Consider the following 12,501-nt stretch of genomic DNA (forward strand, 5'->3'; position numbering starts at 1 on the left):
CTGACCTCGTGATCCGCCCGCCTCGGCCTCCCAAAGTGCTGGGATTACAGGCTTGAGCCACTGCGCCCGCCCGGCCTAAACCTCTTTTCTTTATAAATTACCTAGTTTCAGGTATCTTTACAGAGGCCCGTAAAATCAAAAGCAAGTTAATTATTCGCAAGATACAATGGGAGTACAGGCATTGGGTAAATGTTCCCAAATGGGAGAAATTGGTCAAAACAAAGGGGCCACAGGCCTCATACAAGTTCAAAACCTGGCTGGGAAGTCATTAAATCTTAAAGCTCCAAAATCCACTTTAACTCCATGTCTCACATCTAGGGCACACTGATGCAAGGGTAGGGCTCCCATGGCCTTTGGCAGCTCCACCCCTGTGCCTCAGCAGGGTACAGGCCCTGCGGCTGCTTTCACAAGCTGGCATTGAGTGCCTGCAGCTTTTCCAGGGGCATGGTACAAGCTATCAGTGGATGTACAGTGCTGGGGTCTGGAGGATGATGGCCCTCTTCTCACAGCTCCAGCAGTGCCCCAGAGGGGACTCTTTGTGAGGGCTCCAACCACACATTTCTCTTCCACAGAGGTTCTTCATGAGGGCCATCCAGGCATTTTCACACATCTTCTGAAATCTAGGAGGCTTCCAAAGCTCAACTCTTGTCTTCCGCATACTGCAAGCCAAACACAACATTAAAGTTGCCAAGGATTGAGGCTTGCACCCTCTGAAGCAACAGCCTGAGCTGTACCTTGGTCCCTTTTAGTCACAGCTACAGCTGGAGCAGCTGGTTTTCAGGGCACCAAGTCCCAAAGTTGCACAGAGCAGTGTGGGCCCAGCCCACAAAGCTGTTTTTTTTCCTCGTAGGCCTCCAGGCCTGTGATGGGAGGGGCTGCCTTGAAGATCTTTGACATGCCCTGAAGGCATTTTCCTTATTGTCTTGGCTATTAACATTCAGCTCCTTGGTTACTTATGCAAATTTCGGCAGCCAGCTTAAATTCTTCCCCAGAAAATGGTTTTTCCTTTTCTACCACATGGTCAGGCTGCAAATATTCCAAGCCTTTATGCTCTGTTTCTCTTTTAAACATAAGTTCCAATTTCATGCCATCTCTTTGTGAATGTATATAATCGAATGCTTTCAGAATAAGCCAGGTCACTTCTTGAATGTTTTGCTGCTTAGAAATTTCTTCTGCCGGGCTGGGCACAATGGCTCGCACCTGTAATCCTAGTACTTTGGGAAGCCAAGGTGGGTGGATTTCCTGTGCTCAGGAGTTCGAGACCAGCCTGGGCAACATGGTGAAACTCCGTCTCTACTAAAAATACAAAAAATTAACCAGACTTGGTGGCACACACCTGTAGTCCCAACTACTGGAGAGGCTGAGGCACAGGAATTGCTTGAACCCAGGAGGTGGAGGTTGCAGTGAGCCAAGATCATACCACTGCACTCCAGCCTAGGTGACAGAACAAGACTCTGTCTCCACAAAAAAAAGAAAAAGAAAGAAAAGAAAAGAAAAGAAAATTTCTTCTACCAGATACCCAAAATCATCTCTCTCAAGTTCAAAGTTCCACAGATCTCCAGGACAGGGGCAAAATGCTGCCACTCTCTTTGCTAAAGCATAGCAAGAGTGACCTTTGCTCCAGTTCCCAATAAGTTCCTCACATGTATCTGAGACCACCTCAGCCTAGACTTCATTGTCCATATTACTATCAGCATTTTGGTCAAAATCATTCAACAAGTCTCTAGGAAGTTCCAAACTTTCCCACATCTTTCTATCTTCTTCTAAGCCCTCCAAACTCTTCCAACCTCTGCTCAACACCCAGTTCCAAAGTCACGTCCACATTTCCAGATTATCTGTATAGAAGTACTCCACTCCTGGTAACAATTTTCTGTATTAGTCTGTTTTCACACTGCTATAAAGATACTACCTGAGACTGGGTAATTTATAAAGAAAGGAGGAGGTTTAATTGACTCACAGTTCAAATGGGTGGGGAGGCCTCAGGAAACATAATCACAGTGGAAGGTAAAGGGGGAGCTGGACTTTTATGTAAAAAAAAATTATATTAAAAAAAGTAGGCCGGGCGCGGTGGCTCAAGCCTGTAATCCCAGCACTTTGGGAGGCCGAGACGGGCGGATCACGAGGCCAGGAGACCGAGAGACGATCCCAGCTAACACGGTGAAACCCCGTCTCTACAAAAAAATACAAAAAAACTAGCCGGGCGAGGTGGCGGGCGCCTGTAGTCCCAGCTACTCGGGAGGCTGAGGCAGGAGAACGGCGTAAACCCGGGAGGCGGAGCTTGCAGTGAGCTGAGATCTGGCCACTGCACTCCAGCCTGGGTGACAGAGCAAGACTCCGTCTCAAAAATTAAAAAAAATAAAAAAAAATAATGACTGCCCCACAGTTATTAAAAATTAAAGCTTCAAAATAACCTCCTCTGACTCCAATCCAGGACACAGTGATGCAATGTGTGGGCTCCCAAGGCCTTGGCAGCTCCAGGCCTGTGGCTTTGCAGCGTTCAGCCCCAGCAGCTGCTCTCAAGGTCTAGCTTTGAGTGCCTGCAGCTTTTCCAGGCACATGGTGCAAGCTGCCAGTGGATTTACCATTCTGGGGTCTGGAGGAGGGTGGCCTCTTCTCACAGCTCCAATAGGCAGTGCCCCAGTGGGAACTCTGTGGGGCCACCAACCTCACATTTTCCCTCTGCACTTCCCTAGTAGAGGTTCTCCAAGAGGGCTCCACCCCTGCTGTGGTCTTCTGCCTAAGTATCCAGGCTCTTCCATACATTTCAGATACATCCTCTGAAATCTAGGCAGAGGCTCCCAAGCCTCAACTCTTGTACTCTGTGCATCAGCCAGCTTAATACCATGAGGAAGCCACCAAGGCTAATCACTTGCACTCTCTTAAGCAGCAGCCAAGCTATATCTGGGCCTCTTGGAGCCATGGCTGAAGCTGGAGAGGCCAGGATGCAGGGAGCTGTGTCCCAAGGCTGCATAGAGGAGCAGGGCCCTGAGCCTGGCTCATGAAGCCATTCTTCTCTCCTAGGCCTCCAGGCCTGTGATAAGTCATGAGTCATGTAATGTGGTTTTAGAAAGTACAATCTTGGTCAGGCAAGGTGGTTCACTCCTCTAATCCCAACACTTTGGGAGACCAAGGCAAAAAGATCACTTGAGCTTTGGAGTTCAAGACCAGCCTGGGCAACATAACAAATCCTCATACCTACTAAAAAAAAAAAAAAATAGCCAAGCATGATGGCACACACTAATAGTCCCAGCTACTCAGGAGTCTGAGATGGGAGGATCCCTTGAACCTGGGAGATCAAGGCTGCGGTTAGCTATGACTACACCACTGTACACCAACCTGGTTACAGAGTGAGAGCCTGTCTCGACAAAGAGTAAAAATCTCAGGAAAAAACAAAAAGGCTCTAAGAAGGAAAGAAGTTATTCAAGCACCTGTAAGAAGATTCCTGAGATTAGAAAGGTACAAGTTAATTATAATGGGTAGGATATCACCAAAGAAATAAATTATATTTCACAAGTGTTTATCGATAAACTGAACTTACATTTCAATTTGCACCTGGTGTCTTAGTGTAACTACTAACTGCATACCCTTTTGCTCCCAAAAGTGTCTCACTTTGGATAATGAATTATGTGTGGACACCCTACCATGTGCCAGGTGTACTAAGCAGTAACAGAAAATGAATATAAAAATTAATGATTTAATACTGGGGTACTGGGCCAAAAAAAAAAGGCATGTGTCTTGCCATCAGAAAAGTGTTCCATTTCATTACAGAGGCAAGAAGAATATGTCTGAAAGAATCTGAAAGCAATAAAATGCTTTTTCTAGTTTAAAGTCAGTGTTAGGTAGAGCAAATAAACTGCAGTAAAAAAAAAAATGGAAAGGGGAAAGGGAGGAATGAAGTAGAGAAATTAGGAAAAGCAGATGGATGCATTTGCAAATTGATACCCAGAACCTAAGCTTGAATCCCTTTGTCATTGAGTGGAAAATGGGTGCATACAAACACGACTGACTACAGGCTAGTGACCTTTAGCCTGCCACTCTGGCAGCAAGGTAACTAAGACTACAGCCTCAATGGGGTCTTAATTTTTAACCAGTTTCTTCAGAAGGTATTTCTTAGAAGAGCAGGTATTGCCTTCATATAAAATATACCCCAAGACTTTTTTCCCATCTCTTTCAGACCATCGATGTAACAAATTTGGAATTTTATTTATTTATTTCTCCAAGAACCTTTTAACTTCCAGAGAAGGGCGAGTTTGGGTGTGTGCAAAACTGAACTGTAGGACTGCTTTGCTCTCAAAACCTTCCACGTTGAGAGAAGCTTCTGGCCTTTGCTCTCTGCTTTATTTTTCAGCATTTTTCAGCCATCGCCAGCATACTAAGTTCAGTTTGCCCCAAGTGCTCTAAGGGTTTTAAACTGTGCTAGTTTTCTAAAAAGTAATTCATTTTTAACAGGTCTTATTTCTGAGTAAACCCACAGAAGAGCAGTTATGGGCAAATAAAAGCAGATTTTATTTAACATTCTGTGAAATGTGGCAGCCCGGGAAGAAGATGCATGCTGGGCCTGGCACAGAACTCCACAGTCAGTTTCCATAGGGAAAGAAGATGAATAACCCAATGCAGTCAACCCCTCTGTGAGTACAGAAGTAATGAACAAAGGACTCCTTTCATGTGGGTGCTTCATAACACTTTACACTGACTTCATGCAGCAACTTCAAAGCACTTCTCTGTTAAGAGTAATTATCTGCAATTTGCAGAGTAGCACACACAGTCTTCTCACAGATTGTACACTCTCCTTCAGACCCCCAGCTGGCTGGATGTGAACATGACAACACTTCATTTGTAGACCAGAAACAGCTTCCTGATTCAGCCTACAAAAAAGGAAGGAAAATATTTTAAATGAAAGGCTTTCCAAAGAGCTATGTCCTTGGTGTTGGCATGCTACTCACTGTGATCCAAGAGCCCAAGTACAGCTTGAAAAGAAAGCCCTAATTACCAGATCACTAAAATAGGATCCTTTTATAAGAGCAGCTCATATATTAACAAATTAAACCTAATGTTTTATAATATAGAATAAACTGAAAACTGATGGTATGAATTGAGTTATTTTTGTCCTACCCAAATGGATTGGAATCAAGGAACCAGGGAAAAAAGCACTCAGAGTACACAGCACCTGCTTCAAGAATTATCCTGCAAGCTCAGCTGCTGAAATGGCCTGCTGCAATGTAAGACCATTTTTACCTAGCAGCTACCTAAATGACCTGCCATGACTCTAAGAGTAGTTTTTCCTACTGCCATCATTCACCAATCAGAGCTTGTCAGCTCCCAGAAACTTCGCTACTGCCAGTGAGCTTTCTTACAAAACAATATGTAGCATTTCTTTTTCTAATAAAACACTCAACCTTCTCTTTGTTCTTCAGACATACTAAAAACCACACCAGTCTGTGTGTATATCACAAATTGCAGTTCTATTTTCTCAAATTAAACCTTTTGTTTATAGATTTGTCTCTACGTTTTTATTTGACTTTGACAAAACTAACTGATGAAATAGTAACTTTCTGTAACTTGTTATTTTTTTAAACAGCAGTATTTTTAACAAACCACTTGATTCTTCAAGTAATCAATTTCTGTCTATAAAACAAAATATGATTCACATTTTTTTCAAGGTAATAGGATGTTTCTTCAATATAAAATGTCTTTTTTTTTTTTTTTTTTTTTTTTACAAGATGATGTCTCACTGTGTTACTCAGGCTTGTCTCGAACTCCTGGGATTAAGTGATCCTCCCACCTCATCCTCCCAAAGTGCTGGGATTACAGGTATGAGCCACCATGCCAAGCTGGAAAATGTCTTTTAAAAATGATAAAATATATAAGGACTTCTAGGATCCTCTCTAGTTATAATATGCTATCTGTTATATAGGAATTTTGATCATTTTAGTGTATCTTGTTGATATGGTTTGGTTATGTCCCCACCCAAATCTCATCTTGCATTGTAGCTCCCATAATTCCCATAGGTCATGGGAAGGGCCTGGTGGGAAATAAATGAATCATGGGGGCAGGTCTTTCCCAAGCTGTTCTCATGATAGTGAGTAAGTCTCATGAGATCTGATGGTTTTATAAAGGGGAGTTCCCCTACACAAGCTCTCTTGCCTGCCACCATGTAAGAGGTGACTTTGCTTCTCCTTTGCCTCCTGCCATGATTGTAAAGCCTCCCCAGTCATATGGAACTGTGAGTCCATTAAACCTCTTTCCTTCATAAATTACCCAGTCTTGGGTATGTCTTTATAAGCAGTATAAGAACAGACTAATACGCCTGTTAAATAGTATGAAAAGTATATGGTGGCTCTTAACCACGTGAATTGACTTTCCTAGGAATTTTAGTTTTTAATTTTAATTATCCAATGTATATTTATATCTAAATTCTAAGGACAATTGTTAAATTTCTACCACCATCTTTTTTAGGTAGAACTGACTTGAAACTAAGCAAAACAAAAAATTATACACAGAACTTTTCCTCAATAGATTGTTTTAATTAGTACTAATTTTTGTTTGTTTGTTTGTTTGTTTGAGATGGAGTCTCACTGTGTCACCCAGGCTGGAGTGCAGTGGTGCGATATCGGCTCACTGCTGGCACAATCGTGGTTCACTGCAACCTCCGCCTCCCAGATTCAAGAGATTCTTCTGCTTCAGCCTCCTGAGTAGCTGGGACTATAGGCATGCACCACCACGCCTGGCTAATTTTTGAATTAATACTAATTTTTAATCAGAGTATTATGTTTACAAAATTGTTTTAGGTATATGAGGAGTTAAAAGGCTTACAACCATAACAAAATAATAGCTCCAAGTTCTCCTTGCCTGCCAACTTTCTTGTCCTACTTGCAGTTTTAACATTTCTATAATATTACTTTTAAAACTCTAAATAATATGTATGTATCACTATCTCTCAGTTCATCACATTTTAGTTATTTACTAACTTTCCAATATGGTAAATGATTTCATGCACCATCTTCCCCTTCTTCTTTTCCTCCCAATATAATTCACTCTCTTCTTCTCTTTCTGTCTCATTTAAACTCAAACACAGAGGTTTCATTCTTATAATTATGTAAGTATTCATCACGGTTGAATCAAGTGGAGTATCATGACTGCATTTACTTTCTTGTACAAATTTTTTTTTCATTTACTTTATTTCCCACACAGTCCAACACTTCTATAAAATGCCTTGCATGGCCAGGTGCAGTGGCTCACACCTGTAATCCCAGCATTTTGGGAGACTGAGGCGGGAGGATTATGTGAGCCCAGGAGCTTGTCACCAGACTGGGCAATGAAGTAAGACCCTGTCTCATTTACATATATGTAGAGAGAGAACTACAGTCTTGAGGAAACCAACTCAAGACCAATATGTTCTGTGATGTAGATTTCCTAGAAACATAATTGCTGTTAACTACAGAAAGAACCCCATAAAGATAAATAGGAGTAGAGATACAAAATTTGGAAGATAACCAGAATAAAGCCATTTGGTAGTGATATTGCCAAACGTCATCTAGACAACAATTGGACATTTGTTTAATGACCTTTGAGAGTTCCAGGGAATGTTTTTTTTTTTCTGCCACTAAAGAAGGATGTCACTAATCACATTGCAAGTGGCCCTGAGTATGTCCAGAGGAAGGATTTTCTAATTAAGCAGAGAGTTTTTTGAGCTTTCACATTAAATTAGGCTTATATTAAAGGGGCTATAAGAATTAAAATCTTTGCAAATGTATAGAATACCTAATCCAATCCTGGAAAAACTGTTTTATGCATACAAGAGAGACAGAAAATAATAAAGACAGAGACAGAGAAAAAAACAATAGAGATAGAGACAGAGAAAGAAACAGAGAAACAGAGAAAATAATAAAATCTAATTTAAACATCCCTCTCCAGAAATGGAGTTATCATAGTCCTCCATTCAAAAAGAATTTTTTTTAAGTTTCTAAGTGACATCTAACACATGAGAGAATAAGACAAGGCCCTTGTGCACACGAAGCCTACAGACTAGTATAAAGACTAGACACAGCCTGATGAGGCCGGGTGTGGTGGTTCATACCTGTAATCCCAGCACTTTGGGAGGCTAAGGTGGGCAGATCACTTGAGCTCAGGAGTTCAAGACCAGCCTGGCCAACATGGCAAAACCCCATCTCTACAAAAAATACAAAAATTAGCTGGGTGTGGTGGCATGCACCTGTGGTCCCAGCTATTCTGGAGACTGAGAGAGGAGGATCACTTGAGCCCAGGAGGTGGAGGCTGCAGTGAGCTGAGATTGCACCACTGCACTTCAGCCTGGGTACTAGAGCGAGCCTCTGTCTCAAAAAAAAAAAAAGTATATATATATATATATATATATATATATATATACACACACATACACACACACACACACACACAGACACATATCTTTTATTACCATGTCTCAAAATCAAATCCATCTACACATAGATATAGATAGATACATATATACATACATCTATATAGGTAGATACATATATGTAGATATAGATATATACATACATCTATAGAGATACATATATGTATCTATATAGAGATACATGTGTACATATAGATACATATATAGATATATAGATAAATATATGTATCTATCCATATGGATGTATGTATATATGTATATATGTATCTATATATAGATGTATGTATATAGACATACATATATCTATCTATATAGATATATATATGTGTGTGTATCTTTTTTTTAAAATCTTCTTTATGGCTTATAAAGGATGGATTTGATTTTGAGAGATGGTAATAAAAGCAAGGAAGGCAAATTCTGATTCAAAGAAAAGCAGTGCTTCTCACCAGTCAAGAGATACTTCAATTTTGAGGCTCTTAATGCATTTTTTAAAAGTAAAGAAATGCAAAAATACTAGTTTACAGAATAGCATTGCTTATGTCTCTATTCCATTTGAAAATAATGAAGTCTAAATTTAAAATGCTTTTTGAATGAAACTCCCAGGACAAATGGTCTTTTTGACTCCCCATCATCACTCACCCCAAATAAATCCTGAGATACAAAAGCAAAGAGAGACAATGTCATAAGGCACATTCAGAGGAAATAAATGTGATCTTGATTACAGAAATAAACAAGACAGGTTATGTGGAATTTTTTTTTTCTACATGGTTAAAAAATGTTTAACAAAGTTCTTTTAATATAAAGGATGCACAAAAAATGTGATTTTTTTTAACTCCTTAAAAGCATTTATCTATGCCCCTCATGTATCATGTATCACTCACCTTGCCAGTTGTGATAATAATTTATCTTCTTAGCAAACTGTGGTATTATTATATATATTGGTTTTTGTCCATGGTGTCTGGCTTACAACTCCCATAGCCCTTCTTACAGTCTTTTGTTATAACTTTGGGTATGTCAGGCCTCAGAAAACAGAATTTCTCTGACCTTCTTCCCTCTTTTCACCTGCCCCAAGGCAGAACTCTTATCTGCACCCCCATCTTAAGACTGTCTGCAGAGAGGGTCCCACCCTATACACTGAGGGAAGGAATGCTTGTCTTGAAGTGTCCATGAAAACCCGTGGGGACTGGGTTCAGAAAGTTTCCACATTGCTGAACACGTGGAGGTTCCTGAAGGCTGGCATGCCCCCAGAGGGCATGGAAGCTGCGTGCCCCTTCCCACATACTTTACCTTATGAAGGTATACATGTCTTCATCTGTATCATTTGTAATGTCCTTTACAATAAACCAGCAAATGTAAGTGTTTTCCCTGAGTTCTGTGAGCCACTCTAGCAAATTAATCAAACTCAAAGAAATTGATTAATTCCAAAGAGGTGGGAGCCCCACCTTGAAGTTCCAAAGAGGCGAGAACCCCAACTTGAAGACAGTCAGTCAGAAGTTCCAGAGGCCTGGAGCTGTGACTGGGTGTAAGGAGGAGGTGGTCTTGTGAGACTAAGCCCTCAACCTGTAGGCTCTGATGCTATCTCCAGGGAAATGGTGTCAGAATGAAATTGGAGGACACCCAACTGGTGTCTGCTGCTTAGGTGTGGGGAAAAAATCCCACTCCTACTTTTGGAGGCTGAGGCAGGAGGATCACCCGAGATCAGGAGTTCGAGAGCAGCCTGGTCAACATGGGGAAACCCCATCTCTACTAAAAATACAAAAATAAGCCAGGTATGGTGACGCATGCCTGTAATCCCAGCTAGTCGGGAGGCTGAGGCAGGAGAATTGCTCAAACCTGGAAGGCAGAGGTTGCAGTGAGCCAAGATCGCACCACCACACTCCAGCCTGGGTGACAGAGTGAGACTCAAAAAAAAAAACACTCGACTGCTTTGGTCATGGAAGTCTTCTGTGTTGATGATTGCTGTGGTGCTGTGAGAGCAGAGGGAAAACAGGGTTTGGCAGTGTCCGCACCCAAATCTCATCTTGAATTGTAGTTTCCATAATCCCCATGTGTCATGGAGGAACCCAATGGGAGGTAACTGAATCATGGGGATGGTTACTTTCATGCTGCTCTTGTGATAGTGAGTGAGTTCTCAGGAGATCTGATCATTTTATAAGGGGCTTTTCCCCCTTTGCTCGACCCTTCTTCCTGCCTCACTGTGAAGAAGGTGCCTTTCTTCCCCTTCTGCCATGACTGTAAGTTTCCTGAGGCCTCCCTATTCATGCATAACTGTGAGTCAATTAAACCTCTTTTCTTTGTAAATTACCCAGTCTCCGGTATTTCTTCAATGCATCGTGAGAATGAAGTAACACGCATTGTGTGGGAGAGTTTTTCTCTACATACAAACTGTTTTACAGATTTTCTCCCATGTCAAGTTTTATTCTTCAGTAAAAGTAAGTAATATTAAAGCACAGCATGACTTTTCTAGGAATGTTAGTAGACTCTGATGTCCCAAACACCAGCTGGTCTCTTCACTAAAATCTGACCACGAGAGAAGAAATTGTGCTCTGAAGGAAGCAAGTTCATCTTCAACAACAAAAATATTAAATAAAAGTTAACATAAGCCTGGGCATCATAGTGAGACCCCATCTTTACAAAAAATAAAAAAGAAATTATTCAGACGTGGTGGCACAAGCCTGTGGTTCCAGCTACTCAGGAGGCTGAGGTGGGAGGATTGCTTGAGCCAGGGAGGTCAAGGCTACAGTAAGCCATGATTGCACCACTGCACTCCAGCCTCAGCCTCGGCAACAGAGCAAGACACTGTCTCAAAAAAAACAAAAAAAGAAAGAAAAGAAGAAAAATCAGCATATATGCTGATTCACCAGCTCATAAAAATCACTATTTCATATCTTGTAACTCCTTTCTGTTTTACCCACTGTATTTCACACAAAATTCGCCCCCTCAGCTTTTTCTCTGGGAATGTGGCATCAGAATTAATCATAGCATTTTAGATAATGTTGGTGAACAAATCAAAGTTTATCAGTCAGAGAAATTAGCAAATCTGTACTTCTCTAGACGTTAGAAGGGGATGGGTTGAAAAACATTAAGCAAGAAATGTCAAAGGAACTGGAAGTGAGAGAGGGCCAGCAAAGTCACAATAAAAAAGCTCTGAAATATGTTACATGAAGGTTTTCCTACATATGAACAAATAAAAATGAGAGCTGAGAATTCTATCTAAAAGCAACCAGAGCACCATCTGAAAGTGAAAGTGATGAAGATTCAAATAGTCTATATTTTTGTTTGCTTCAATATCTAAGTAATATCTTTTTATGTAATGCAGAATAAATTTGCATTAATTAATAAACTTCTTTGAAGTTTATAGAGAATGCATACTTAGGGGTCATTTTTTCATTATTTTTCTCCATTGATGAAGTGAATGTAGAGAAACTCATATGTCAGACATGGTGCTACATACTTTACAAATATTATATCAGTTATTGTTCAAAATAATCCAGAGAAGTAGGTGTCATTATTATCCCTACTTTAGAGATGAGGGAAAAGAGGAGATTACATAATCTAAAGTTATATAACAAGTAAAACCAAGAATCAGGCCGGGCACGGTGGCTCATGCCTGTAATCAGAGCCCATTGCTATGTGACCTTACGTGACAAAAGGAATATTGCAGATGTGATCATGGTTAAGGATCTTGAGATGAAGATCATCTTGGATTATCTAAACAGGCTCAGTCTAACCACTTGAGTTCTTAAAAGTGAAGAATCTTTCCAGCTGGATCAGAGAGAAGGCTAAAGGAGGAAAGATTCAAAGCATAAGAGGAAGTTGACTCGTTGCTGGCTTTGAAGATGGAGGAAGGAGCCAGAAGATAAGGAACATGATGGCCTTTAGAAGCTCGGAACAGCTCTCTGATAACAGCCAGCAAGGTCATGGAGATCTCAGTCCTACAATCGCAAGGAACTCAATTCTCCTATCAATCTAAATAAGCAAGACAGCCGGCTTATGCCTGTAATCCCAGCACTTTGGGGGGCCGAGGCAGCAGATCACCTGAGGTCAGGAGTTTGAGACAAGCCTGGCCAACATGGTGAAACCCCGTCCCTGCTAAAAATACAAAA

The sequence above is a fragment of the Macaca mulatta genome, chromosome 1 (assembly GCF_049350105.2).
Source record: "Macaca mulatta isolate MMU2019108-1 chromosome 1, T2T-MMU8v2.0, whole genome shotgun sequence".
In the NCBI taxonomy this organism is placed as follows: domain Eukaryota; kingdom Metazoa; phylum Chordata; class Mammalia; order Primates; family Cercopithecidae; genus Macaca; species Macaca mulatta.